Genomic DNA, 12,533 nt, shown 5'->3' with positions numbered 1-12,533 from the left:
GGGTGCTTGTGGCTAGGAGTATGTCTTAGGAAAGCACAAAAAATGATATTGAGGCAATTTATTTTCAACTATTGTGTGAGCTCAGCTAGTAAAGGGATTTATTGACTCAATGCAGTCCCTCTCTCATGACAGGATTTCCTGGCTTTTGCCTGTTTACCAGCTCTTTGCTTAGGAGCTGCAGATTTAGATGCAGTATCATCAACTCCCGGAACTGGCTGCCCCTCTCCTTGGTGGTGGCACTGAACTTCATTTTGAGGTCCTGATCTTGCAGTCACAGGAGTAAAAATTGGTTTGTTTTTGCTATTTTGTTGCAAGCTTCACACTACCGACAAAAGAATACTGCCAAGGACCGGATGAAAACCTGAAAAACCAACGTTTTGCTGACCAGTTTACATAAAAATAAGAAATGGTACATAAATAGATGGATGCCAACTTACCGCTTCCATTTCTGTTGTGGAACTTTGATGATTCTACTTTCTTATGTTAACAAAGCTGGAGGATTAAACTCTGCTATTTCAGCTAATGATCCATGAATGTGATTGTACATCATATTATGAATAAAACATAATTTATCGACTTTACTGTACAAGTGAGCAATATGCTGTTCCATTAAAAGAATAGAAGGGTTTTGAGGAACGTGAAAAGGCCATTAAACAAAACCATTCTGCTCACCATATCCTCAATCCCTTCTGTGTCCAGAAATGTAGACAGTTATTTCATAACCTTTTCATACTGCCCGCTTCAATGTTCTTCTCTGGTACCTTATTCCACAACTGTTAGTCTTTGAGTGATAAGTTTCTGCCTGACTTCCCTTCTTACTCCTAGATTCTTAATTTTTAACTTCTGTCTCCAGTTACTCGAACCAACCACCGCAGTGAACAATTTATACAGATCAATTTTGTCAATTTTCTCAAAATCTTAAAAATGTCAATTAGGTCATTATAAAGTCTGTTTTCCAAATAAAAAACCTGTAACTTTCCCTCAAAAATTACGAACTTTCCTCATTAAAAAAATTGTTATTTCATGTAAGTTCATCTCTTTAAATGTTCCTAATATGGTTGAGATCTTTTACAGATTTATTTGTCACAATGCAATGTTACTGTCTAGCAATCAGCTGATCGAGTGTTACTGATTGGCTTAAAAGAGGTAGTATTTTTAAGTTTAGTTAAAGTTTCCAGATTGATCTCGTTCTTTCCCAGGACCGCTCAGGTACTGACGTGCACAAACATGGCAGCAAGGGCATTGAGGTTACAATAGGTGAAAGGTCAAATTAGGACTAATGTCAGGAAGAACTCCTTCACGCGAAGAGTGATCAATACTTGGAATAGTCTTAACAGTAGGTTAGTGCAGACAAAAACCTTAGACTCAAGATCCAGATGATGGGAGGTTGGGTGAGAGTGTGGCGGGGGAGGGGGGGATGGGGACACTAGTTGTTTCCTGGATGAATGATGACGACCTCAGACTATCTTCTGATTCAAAGTACTGAATCTAAAGAAGTTGCCACATTCTCCACCACTTAAGATTGTAGAAATAGTTTGGCCCAGAAATCCCACAGGCCAATCATCTTGGTGCTAATGCCAGGATGTTGCTGACTGGTGACCTCTGGCATTGACTCCACCGGGGTCAGGAGAGGTCACCTACTTTGCATGCAAGCAACCGGCATCCACCCAACTGGCTGTAATACTAGCGTAAAGTGCCAGTTCTCCCATCCCAGGAAACAACCAAATATTACCCTCATGACTCCCTTTATAAAGAAATTGAAAATTACTTTGTGATCCTCTTTGGTCTCCGGGAGTCCTAGACCCAGAGTTCGACAACCAAGGTGGATCCCCCTTCTACCAATGAAGAGACCACTACTCCTTTTCCTCCTGTTTTTGCCAGCCTCCAAAGATAAGAACATAAGAAGTAGGAGCAGGAGTAGGCCATAAGGCCCCTCGAGCCTGCTCCGCCATTCAAAAAGATCATGGCTGATCTGATCATGGACTCAGCTCCACTTCCCTGCCCGCTCCCCATAACCCCTTATCCCCTTATTGTTTAAAAAACTGTCTATTTCTGTCTTAAATTGATTTAATGTCCCAGCTTCCACAGCTCTCTGAGGTAGCGAATTCCACAGATCCAAAACACTCAAAGAAGAAATTTCTCCTCATCTCAGTTTTAAATGGGCGGCCCCTTATCCTAAGATCATGCCCTCTAGTTCTAGTCTCCCCCATCAGTGGAAACATCCTCTCTGCATCCACCTTGTCAAGCCCCCTCATAATCTTATACGTTTCGAGAAGATCACCTCTCATTCTTCTGAATTCCAATGAGTAGAAGCCCAACCTACTCAACCTTTCCTCATAAGTCAACCAACTCATCCCTGGGATCAACCTAGTGAACCTTCTCTGAACTGCCTCACAGCAAGTATATCTTTCTTAAATATGGAAACCAAAACTGCATGCAGTATTCCAGGTGTGGCCTCACCAATACCCTGTACAGCTGTAACAAGACTTCCCTGCTTTTATAATCCATCCCCTTTGCAATAAAGGTCAAGATTCCATTGGCCTTTCTGATCACTTGCTGTACCTGCATACTATCTATTATATATGTGGACTTGTATTTACTCTGTACAGCCATCAGAGGGCTCATTCCCCGGAGTCCCAAGGGATCCCATAATCCCTTGGGAGCACAGGTATTTAAGAAGGCTTCACGGGTTGGAGAGGTACTCTGGAGGCCTGCAATAAAAGACTAAGATCACACTTTACATTGAACTCACAGTGTTCAGTTTGACTCTTTCTCCATACACTACAACTGGCGACGAGATACAAATAGCGAACCCAAAGATGCAGAGGGCATCCTGGAGAAATTTTCAGAGGGAGATGATTGGGAAACTTTTGAGGAGTGACGTGACCAATACTTCATGGCCAATGAGCTAGATGGGGAAGAGAGCGCTTCCAAACGAAGGGCGATCCTCCTCACCGTCTGTTGGGCACCAACGTATGGCCTCATGAAGAATCTGCTCTCTCCAGCGAAACCCACGGAGAAATTGTAAGACGATTTGTGCACACTGGTCCAAGAGCATTTGAACCCGAAGAAAAGCGTTCTGATGGTGAGGTACCGGTTTTACACCGAAAAAGGTCTGAAGGCCAGGAAGTGACGGGTTACGTCGCCGAGCTGAGACGCCTTGCAGGACATTGCGAAGTTGAAGGACATTTGGAGCACATGCTCAGAGACTTTTTCGTACTTGGCATAAGCCATGAAACCATACATCGCAAGCTTTTGACTGTAGAGACACCAACCTTGAGTAAGGCCATAGCGAAAGCCCAGGCATTCATTGCCACCAGTGATAATACGAAGCAAATCTCTCAACACACAAGTGCTGCTACAAGTACTGTGAACAAAGTGATGTTGTTTTCGAATCATAACGTCAAGGCAAGTCACACATGCCTGCAGCTGCACGTCCACAGATGTCTCAGAGTCCACCATCAAGGGTGATGAATGCAAGGCCATTAAAACCTTGTTGGCGCTGCGGGGGTGATCATTGTTTCCATTCATGCCGATTCAAAGGATACGTTTGCAAGGGCTGTGGAACAATGGGACACCTACAACGAGTGTGCAGGCGAGCTGCTAAGCCTGTTAAACCTGCAAACCACCATGTTGCAGAGGAGGACAGATCCACGGAGGATCACGATGAACCAGAGCCTCAGCAAGAGGAGGCAGAGGTACATGGGGTACACACATTCACCACGAATTGTCCCCCGATAATGCTGAATGTTGAACTAAATGGACTCCCGGTGTCAATGGAGCTGGATACAGGTGCGAGCCATTCCATCATGGGCAAAAAAACTTTCAAAAGGTTGTGGTGCAACAAGGCCTCAAGGCCAGTTTTAACTCCAGTTCGCACGAGACTAAGAACTTACACTAAAGAAATGATTCCTGTAATCAGCAGTGCCACCGTAAAGGTCTCCTACGATGGAGCGGTGCACAAGCTCCCACTCTGGATGGTACCGGGCGATGGTCCCACGCTGCTCGGCAGGAGCTGGCTGGGAAAGATACGCTGGAACTGGGCTGACGTCCGAGTGCTATCGCCCGCTGACGACACTTCATGTGCCCAGGTCTTAAACAAATTTTCTTCACTGTTCGAACCAGCCATCGGGAAATTCCAAGCAGCAAAAGTGCAGATCCACCTAATTCCGGGGGCGCGACCCATCCATCACCAGGCGAGAGCAGTACTGTACATGATGAGAGTAAGGGTAGAGATCGAGCTAGACCGGCTGCAACGAGAGGGCATCATTTCACCGATCGAGTTCTGCGAATGGGCCAGTCCTATTGTCCCAGTCCTCAAGGGAGACGGCACCGTCAAAATCTGTGGCGATTACAAAGTAACTATCAATCGTTTCTCCCTGCAGGACCAGTACCCACTACCAAAAGCCAACAATCTCTTTGTAACGCTGGCGGGAGGAAAGACGTTCACGAAGCTGGATCTGACTCCAGCCTACATGACGCAGGAACTGGAGGAATCATCGAAGGCCCTCACCTGCATCAACATGCACAAGGGTCTTTTTGTTTATAACAGATGCCCGTTTGGAATCCAATCAGCGACATCGATATTCCAGAGAAACATGGAAAGTTTACTGAAGTCGGTCCCGCACACCGTGGTCTTCCAGGACGACATCTTGGTCACAGGTCGGGACACAGTCGAGCATCTGCAGAACTTGGAGGAGGTTCTTAGTCGACTCAACTGCGTGGGGCTCAGGTTAAAACGCTCTAAAGTGCGTTTTCCTGGTGCCTGAAGTGGAGTTCCTGGGAAGGAGGATTGCGGCGGATGGCATCAGGCCCACCAACGCAAAGACGGAGGCAATCGAGAACACACCTAGCCCACAGAACGTGACGGAGCTGCGGTCGTTTCTGGGACTCCTGAACTACTTTGGTAACTTCTTACCGGGTCTCAGCACACTGTTAGAACCACTGCATGTCTTACTACGAAAAGAGGGCGAATGGGTTAGGGGCAAAAGCCAAGAAAATGCATTTGTAAAACCGAGAAAATTGTTATGCTCAAACAAATTGCTTGTGTTGTATGATCTATGTAAGGGTTTGGTACTAGCATGTGATGCGTCATCATATGGCGTCGGGTGTGTATTGTAATAAGCTAATGATTTCGGGAAACTGCAACCGGTTGCTTATGCATCCAGGAGTCTGTCTAAGGCCGAGAGTGCCCACAGCATGATTGAAAAAGAAGCGTTAGTGTGTGTCTATGGGGTAAAGAAAATGCATCAATACCTGATTGGGCTAAAATTCGCATTGGAAACCATAAGCCACTTATATCCCTGTTTTCCGAGAGTAAAGGGATAAATGCCAACGCATCGGCCCGCAGCCAGAGATGGGCGTTCACGTTGTCCGCATACAACTACGCCATCCGCCACAGGCCAGGCACAGAAAACTGCGCCGATGCTCTCAGTAGGCTGCCATTGCCCACCACGGGAGTGGAAATGGCGCAGCCCGCAGATCTAGCCATGGTTATGGAAGCATTTAAGAGTGAGCAATCACCCGTCACTGCCCGGCAGATCAAAACCTGGACAAGCCAGGACACCTTATTATCTCTCGTCAAGATCTGTGTGCTTAATGGGAGCTGGTCCAGTGTCCCAGTGGAAATGCAGGAAGAGATAAAGCTGTTCCAGTGGCGCAAAGATGAAATGTCTATACAGGCAGACTGCCTTCTGTGGGGCAATCGAGTAGTGGTCACCAAGAAGAGCAGAGACACCTTCATCAATGACCTCCACAGTACCCACCCAGGCATTGTAATGATGAAAGCGATAGCCAGATTCCACATGTGGTGGCCCGGTGTTGATGCAGACTTAGAGTCCTGCGTTCACAGATGTAATATATGCTCGCAGTTAAGCAATGTACCCAGGGAGGCGCCGCTAAGTTTATGGTCGTGGCCCTCCAAACCGTGGTCTAGGGTACACGTCGACTATGCAGGCCCCTTCTTGGGTAAAATGTTCCTTGTGGTTGTAGATGCATACTCCAAGTGGATTGAATGTGAGATAATGTCAGCTAGCACGTCCGCTGCCACCACTGAAAGCCTGCGGTCCATGTTTGCCACACACGGTTTACCTGATGTCCTGGTGAGTGACAGTGGGCCATGTTTTACCAGTGCTGAGTTCAAAGAATTCATGACCTATAAAACATGTCACATCTGCCCCGTTTAAACCAGCGTCCAATGGTCAGGCCAAGAGAGCAGTGCAAACTATCAAGCAAAGCTTGAAGAGGGTAACTGAAAGCTCACTGCAGACTCGCCTATCCCGAGTCCTGCTTAGCTACCGCATGAGACCTCACTCACTCACTGGGATCCCACCTGCTGAACTGCTCATGAAAAGAGCACTTAAGACAAGGCTCTCGTTAGTTCACCCTGATCTACATGAACAGGTAGAGAACAGGTGGCTTCAACAAAGTGCATACCATGATAGCGCAAATGTGTCACGCGAGATTGAAGTCAATGATTCTGTATTTGTATTAAATTACGGACAAGGTCCCAAGTGGCTTCCCGGCACTGTCGTGGCCAAAGAAGGGAGCAGGGTGCTTCGGGTCAAACTTTCAAATGGACTCATTCACCGGAAACACTTGGACCAAATCAAACTCAGATTCACGGACTGAGCAACCCACCTTTGGACCCTACCTTTTTTGATCCCCCAACACACACACCAGTGGCAACCGGCACCACGGTTGACCACGAAGCAGAACCCATCATCCACAGCAGCCCAGCAGGGCCCAACACACCAGGCAGCCCAGCAAGGCCAGCTGCACAGCAGCCCAGCGAGGGCCCAACAAATGATTCAACAACACCAGCTTTCACACCGAGACGATCAACCAGGGCAAGAAGGGCCCAGATCGACTCACATTGTAAATAGTAACACTATTGACTTTGGGGGGAAATGTTGGTATATATGTGGACTTGTATTTACTCTGTACAGCCACCAGAGGGCTCATTCCCCGGAGTCCCAAGCGATCCCACAATCCCTTGGGAGCACAGGTATTTAAGAAGGCTTCACAGGTTGGAGAGGCACTCTGAAGACCTGCAATAAAAGACTAAGGTCACACTTTACTTTGAGCTCACAGTGTTCAGTCTGACTCTTTCTCCATACACAACACTATCCTTTTGTGTTTCATGCACAAGTACCCCTCGGTCCTGCTGTACTGCAGCACTTTGCAATCTTTCTTCATTTAAATAATAACTTGCTCTTTGATTTTTTTCTGCCAAAGTGCATGACCTCACATTTTCCAACATTATACTTCATCTGCCAAAATCTTGCCCACTCACTTAGCCTATGTCCTCCTCACACATTACCTTTCCTCCCATCTTTGTATCATCAGCAAACTTGGCTACGTTACATTCAGTCCCCTCTTCCAAGTCGTTAATATAGATTGTAAATAGTTGGGGTCCAAGCACTGATCCCTGAGGCACCCCACTCGTTACTGGTTGCCAACCAGAGAATGAACCATTTATCCCGGCTCTCTGTTTTCTATTTGTCAGCCAATCTTCTATCCATGCTAATATGTTACCCCCAACCCCGTGAACTTTTATCTTGTGCAGTAACCTTTTGTGTGGCACCTTGTCAAATGCCTTCTGGAAGTCCAAATACACCACATCCACTGGTTCCCCTTTATCCACCCTGTTCGTTACATCCTCAAAGAACTCCAGCAAATTTGTCAAACATGACTTCCCCTTCATAAATCGATGCTGACTCTGCCTGACCAAATTTTGCTTTTCCAAATGTCCTGTTACTGCTTCTTTAATAATGGACTCCAACATTTTCCCAACCACAGATGTTAGGCTAACTGATCTATCGTTTCCTGCTTTTTGTCTGCCTTCTTTTTTGAATAGGGGGCGTTACATTTGCATCTGCTGGGACCTCCCCAGAATCCAGGGAATGTTGGTGAATTACAACCAATGCATCCACAATCGCTACTTCTCTTAAAACCCTGATGTTTCTGAGAGGTCGAGATTGCGGCAACTCCCAGCCTAGGAAGTCCTTGCCCCTGCCCTGGTCTTGCCCTTTCCACATCATTGGCCTTTTAAGGGACAGGTGGAAGCTGCACCTCTTACAAAGCTTTCTGGTGACTCCAAACATAGGCCAGGACCCAGCCTATTTTCTGGCCCTATCACCACACTCCTGTTGGAATTAACAGCAGGAGTGCACTGAAGATTTTTGGCCCTTTGTAACTAACACTATTTTTGTTAGTCTCCCTCCATCAATTTTCCCCACTCATCCCTGTAGTTTAATACTCATTGAACCATTGTAGCAGCATTCTCCGCCATTTAACATGGACCCTGTGCTAGACTAGTCTTTCGATCCTCCAGTTTTGTGATGGTGGCTTCATTTCAGGGGAGGTACAAATGGCCTCGGTGTCTGGGCTAGAATGTGAGGAAAAATAGCCAGGGTTCCCACTCCTAATTGCTATCTAACAATTCCTACTGAAAGGATAAAATTGGAAAAAGAAAGTCTAAGATTATAATATAAATTCAGACACATTTGGCCTCATTTGATCTCAGTTTGGTCGAGTACCAAATCTTCCAGCTTTCCTTTACACTATTAGTTGTTTCTTAAATTAGTCTAGTGCCGTGGCCTCAACCATCCTTCCTGGCAACCCAATACCAGCTTATGATCAACTTGTGTGTTAAGAAATACCTCCTGACATCTGTCCTAAACTAGCCATTCACAAACCTGAGCCTGTGCCCTCTCTTCTGCTGCTTTGGTGTATCTGAAAATGTTGTTGTTTGTTTAGTTTCTGTAACCTAATTAAATGTCTTTTAGGCTTCAAAAGGTCCCTCCGTGATGTCTTTTTTTGAAGCTGAAGAACTCCAGCCTATTGTAGTTCTTCCCACTAACACTGAAGAATGGCCTTGCTCCTCTACATATAGATTCATGGAAACTGCTTCACAGAAAGCCAAATGGTCCATTCTGCTTATTCCAACTCTTCAACTGAAGCTATGTACTCCAATCCCAACTCCCTGTCCTTTTATGTTCTTGACTTTCATATACTTATTCAATTCCCTGTTAAATTATATTATAGTCTCATTCTCAGTGGGAAAGAAATCCACTATCTAATAATTCTGTGGAAAAACTTTTCACACAAAGTCCACACTTTCCAGTAAGTGGGTCATTGGACAACAATTTGAAGCAGGAACTCTGGTTGATTCCTTGCCCCCTCATAGAAGAAATAACTTGCATTTATATAGTGCCTTTCATGACCACCGGATGTCCCAAAGCATTTTACAGCGAATGAAGAACTTATTGACGTGTAATCACTGTTGTAATGTAAGAACCCATAACCAAATGTGTTGAGGTTAATTGACCTAACTGCTGCTTTGACTGTTATCAGCTCATTCAGTACAGGCCAATGACTGACCTGGCACCTTCTAGTCTATAGAGCTCAGCTGAATGTTCAGTTTATCAACTATAACAAACTTGACTGAGTTCTTTGATGAAGTAACAGAGAGGGTTGCTGAGGGTATGCGGTTAATGTTGTGCATCTGGAATGTCAAAAGACGTTTGATGAAGTACCAAATAATAGACTTGTTAGCAAAATTGAATCTCATGGGATTAAAGGGGCAGAGGCAGCATGGATATGAAATGGGCTAAGGGATAAAAAATAGAGAGTAATGGTGAACAATTGTTTTTCAGACTGGAGCGAAGTATACAGTGATGTCCCCACAGGTCAGTATTTGCACCATTGCTCTTTTTCATATATATTAATGACCTGGACTTGGGCATACAGGGCATAATTTCAAAGTTTGCAGAAGACACAAAGCTCAGAAATGTAGTAAACAATGAAGAGGATAGTAACAGACATCAGGAGGACACAGACTGACTAGTGAAGTGGGCAGACACGTGACAGATGGAATTTAATGGAGAGAAGTATGAAGTGATTCATTTTGGAAGGAAGAATGAGAAGAGGCAATATAAACAAAATGGAACAATTTTAAAGGGGGTGCAGGAACAGAGAGACCCGGGGTGTACGTACACAAGTCTTTGAAGGTGGCAGGACTAGTTGAGAAGGCTGTTAAAAAAGCATGTGGGATCCTTGGCTTTAAAATAGAGGCATAGAGTACAAAAGCAAGGAAGTGATGCTAAACCTTTATGAATCACTGGTTAGGCCTCAGCTGGAGTATTGTGTCCAATTCTGGGCAGCACACTTTAAGAAGGATGTTAAAGCCTTGGCGAGGGTGCAGAGAAGATTTAATAGGATGATATCAGGAATGAGAGACTTCAGTTATGTGGAGAGACTAGAGAAACTGGGATTGTTCTCTTTAGAGCAGGGAAAGTTAAGGGGAAATTTAAAATTTTGAGGTGTTTTGATAGAGTACATAGGGAGAAATTGTTTCCACTGGCAGGAAGAATGGTGACCAAAGGACTCAGATTTAAAGTAATTGGCAAAAGAACCAGAGGAGGAGATGAAGAAATTGTTTTTTACGCAGCCAGTTATGATGATCTGGAACGCACTGCCTGAAAGGGCAATGGAAGCAGATTCAATAGTAACTTTCAAAAGGGAATTGATAAATACTTGAAAAGGAAAAATCTGCAGGGCGATGGAGAAAGAGGAGTCGAACTAATTGGATAGCTCTTTCAAAGAGCCAGCACAGGCACGATGGGACTGATTGGCCTCCTTCTGTTCTGTATAACAAGACTGTTATAGAACATGAGGGATATAACTGTTACTGCTGTATAAAAGTAAGGTTTAGACTAGAAACACATTGTCAAGGGTTTGCATATATCAGCATTTCAAAGAGGTGGGTTTCAAGAGCTCATTTACTGCAGTAGCAGATTAACTGCCATTCATTTCATTACTATTTGTACAATCTTGCAGTGCAGAAAAAGGCTGTTGCATTTGACTAGGTAGCAATTCACTGCACTTTAAAAAGTTATTTGTTGTATGAATCATTGAGATATTTAAATTGAGGAGGTGCTATATTAATGCAAGTATTATTTATTAAAGTTTAAACCCTGACTCTAGATTTTCAACTATAACTTGAAACTATCCCAAATACAGAGATTATAAAAGTGAAACTAGAAATACTGGAAATGGAAGTCAGTTAGTATCTTAAAGTAAAAAAAAAGGCAGTTTCATCAGAATGAGTAGGCCTGCAGCAATAATCGATCTTTTTCCTTTTCAGATCCTGTGAGACCTGCTGTTTATTATTACTATTTGTACTTACTGAGTGCTCAAGCCCTGTCCTTGAGCAATCAGACAGCAGCTCTTTCACAGTTCCAGTATGCAATCCTTTTAGAAGTTGTACCATCTATGGAAGAAGTTGGAACACAAAGTATGGCGTATTAAATATCATGAATGCTTGCCGTTCCAGATGTTTAAAATACCAGCATCAGGGCCGGCTTTCGGTGAACAACACTTTGATGGGAAACAGAACGATTATTTGCGGCCCAAAGGAATGTTGTTGCATCAAATATGACATACAAAGAAGGGCTTTGTATATGAATACAAATGAAAGAATTTACTGGGGTCATTTTAACCTAAGCTGCCCAGTGGGAAAGTTCGAATCGGACACCCATTTTACACCCTACCCAATTTTCGGCTCCCATGACCCGTGTCCCATTCCCATCCAGCGGTTCAGGTTAAAATGACCTCCTATGGTTTCTTATAGCACAGTCACCATTCCTGCCACTTCCCAATGAGCAAAAACCTAACTTATGTCAGTCTTAGCCAGAATAAATTTTTAGGAACCCAAATCAACAGAATTGGGGAACAGTGGCCACAATACATTTCTTTTTACGTTGTTTTCAGTGGTACAGGTATTTCATTACCTCCCAAATGTAAGATTTTGCCATAAGGCATTGTCTTGCTCAGTTAAAGTTTTCACTGTAACATGAACCCTATCTTAGAGACCTTGGGCTCAATTTTCCCCAGTGACTTGCGCAGTTTTTTGAGCGCGCGCGCGCGCTTTTTTTTGGCATAAGTTAGAAAATTAAAGTTTCCCCAAGGAATGTGCACCAGTGTAACTCAGTTAGTTACGATTTTTTTAGATTAGTTTTTTTTTTGTGCCATAGAACTTGATGTCTGCGCCAGTTTCTCTCAATTATGTAAGTTTGCCCCCCAAAAATTTCTTCTTGGTCGGCGTATGTGACCACTCCCGAAAAACCTGCTAGTGAGTTAAAAAAGCAGTGCACCTTGAAGAGTCGGCACAGAAAAGACACCATTGGTTTTCAGTGACGTTTTAGAGGGAGTCAAGGATACTTAAATATGCATAATAAAGATTAAAATTTTTACCTTATAAAGCAGTAAATGGAAGTTTGATGGAATTCTGTAAGTTTTCATTTTTTTTCAACTGACACACCATCTCCGAACGTCTGCAACAGAGCTCGAGGGTCGGAGCGTCTGCCGGCAGAATCGGTCCCCTGCCCGGACAAAGAGGCTCAGGGCTCGGCTGCAAAAGAAGCCCGGGGGTGGGTGGGGCCTGTGGAAGGCATTCGGAAGGCATCAGAAGCCCGCACTACACATGAAATGTAGCCCGGGGGGGGGGGGGTTTGCTGACCACTGCGCTT

This window comes from Pristiophorus japonicus, chromosome 6, assembly GCF_044704955.1.
Source record: "Pristiophorus japonicus isolate sPriJap1 chromosome 6, sPriJap1.hap1, whole genome shotgun sequence".
NCBI classification, from domain to species: domain Eukaryota; kingdom Metazoa; phylum Chordata; class Chondrichthyes; family Pristiophoridae; genus Pristiophorus; species Pristiophorus japonicus.
Note: the sequence above shows the minus strand (reverse complement) of the source record.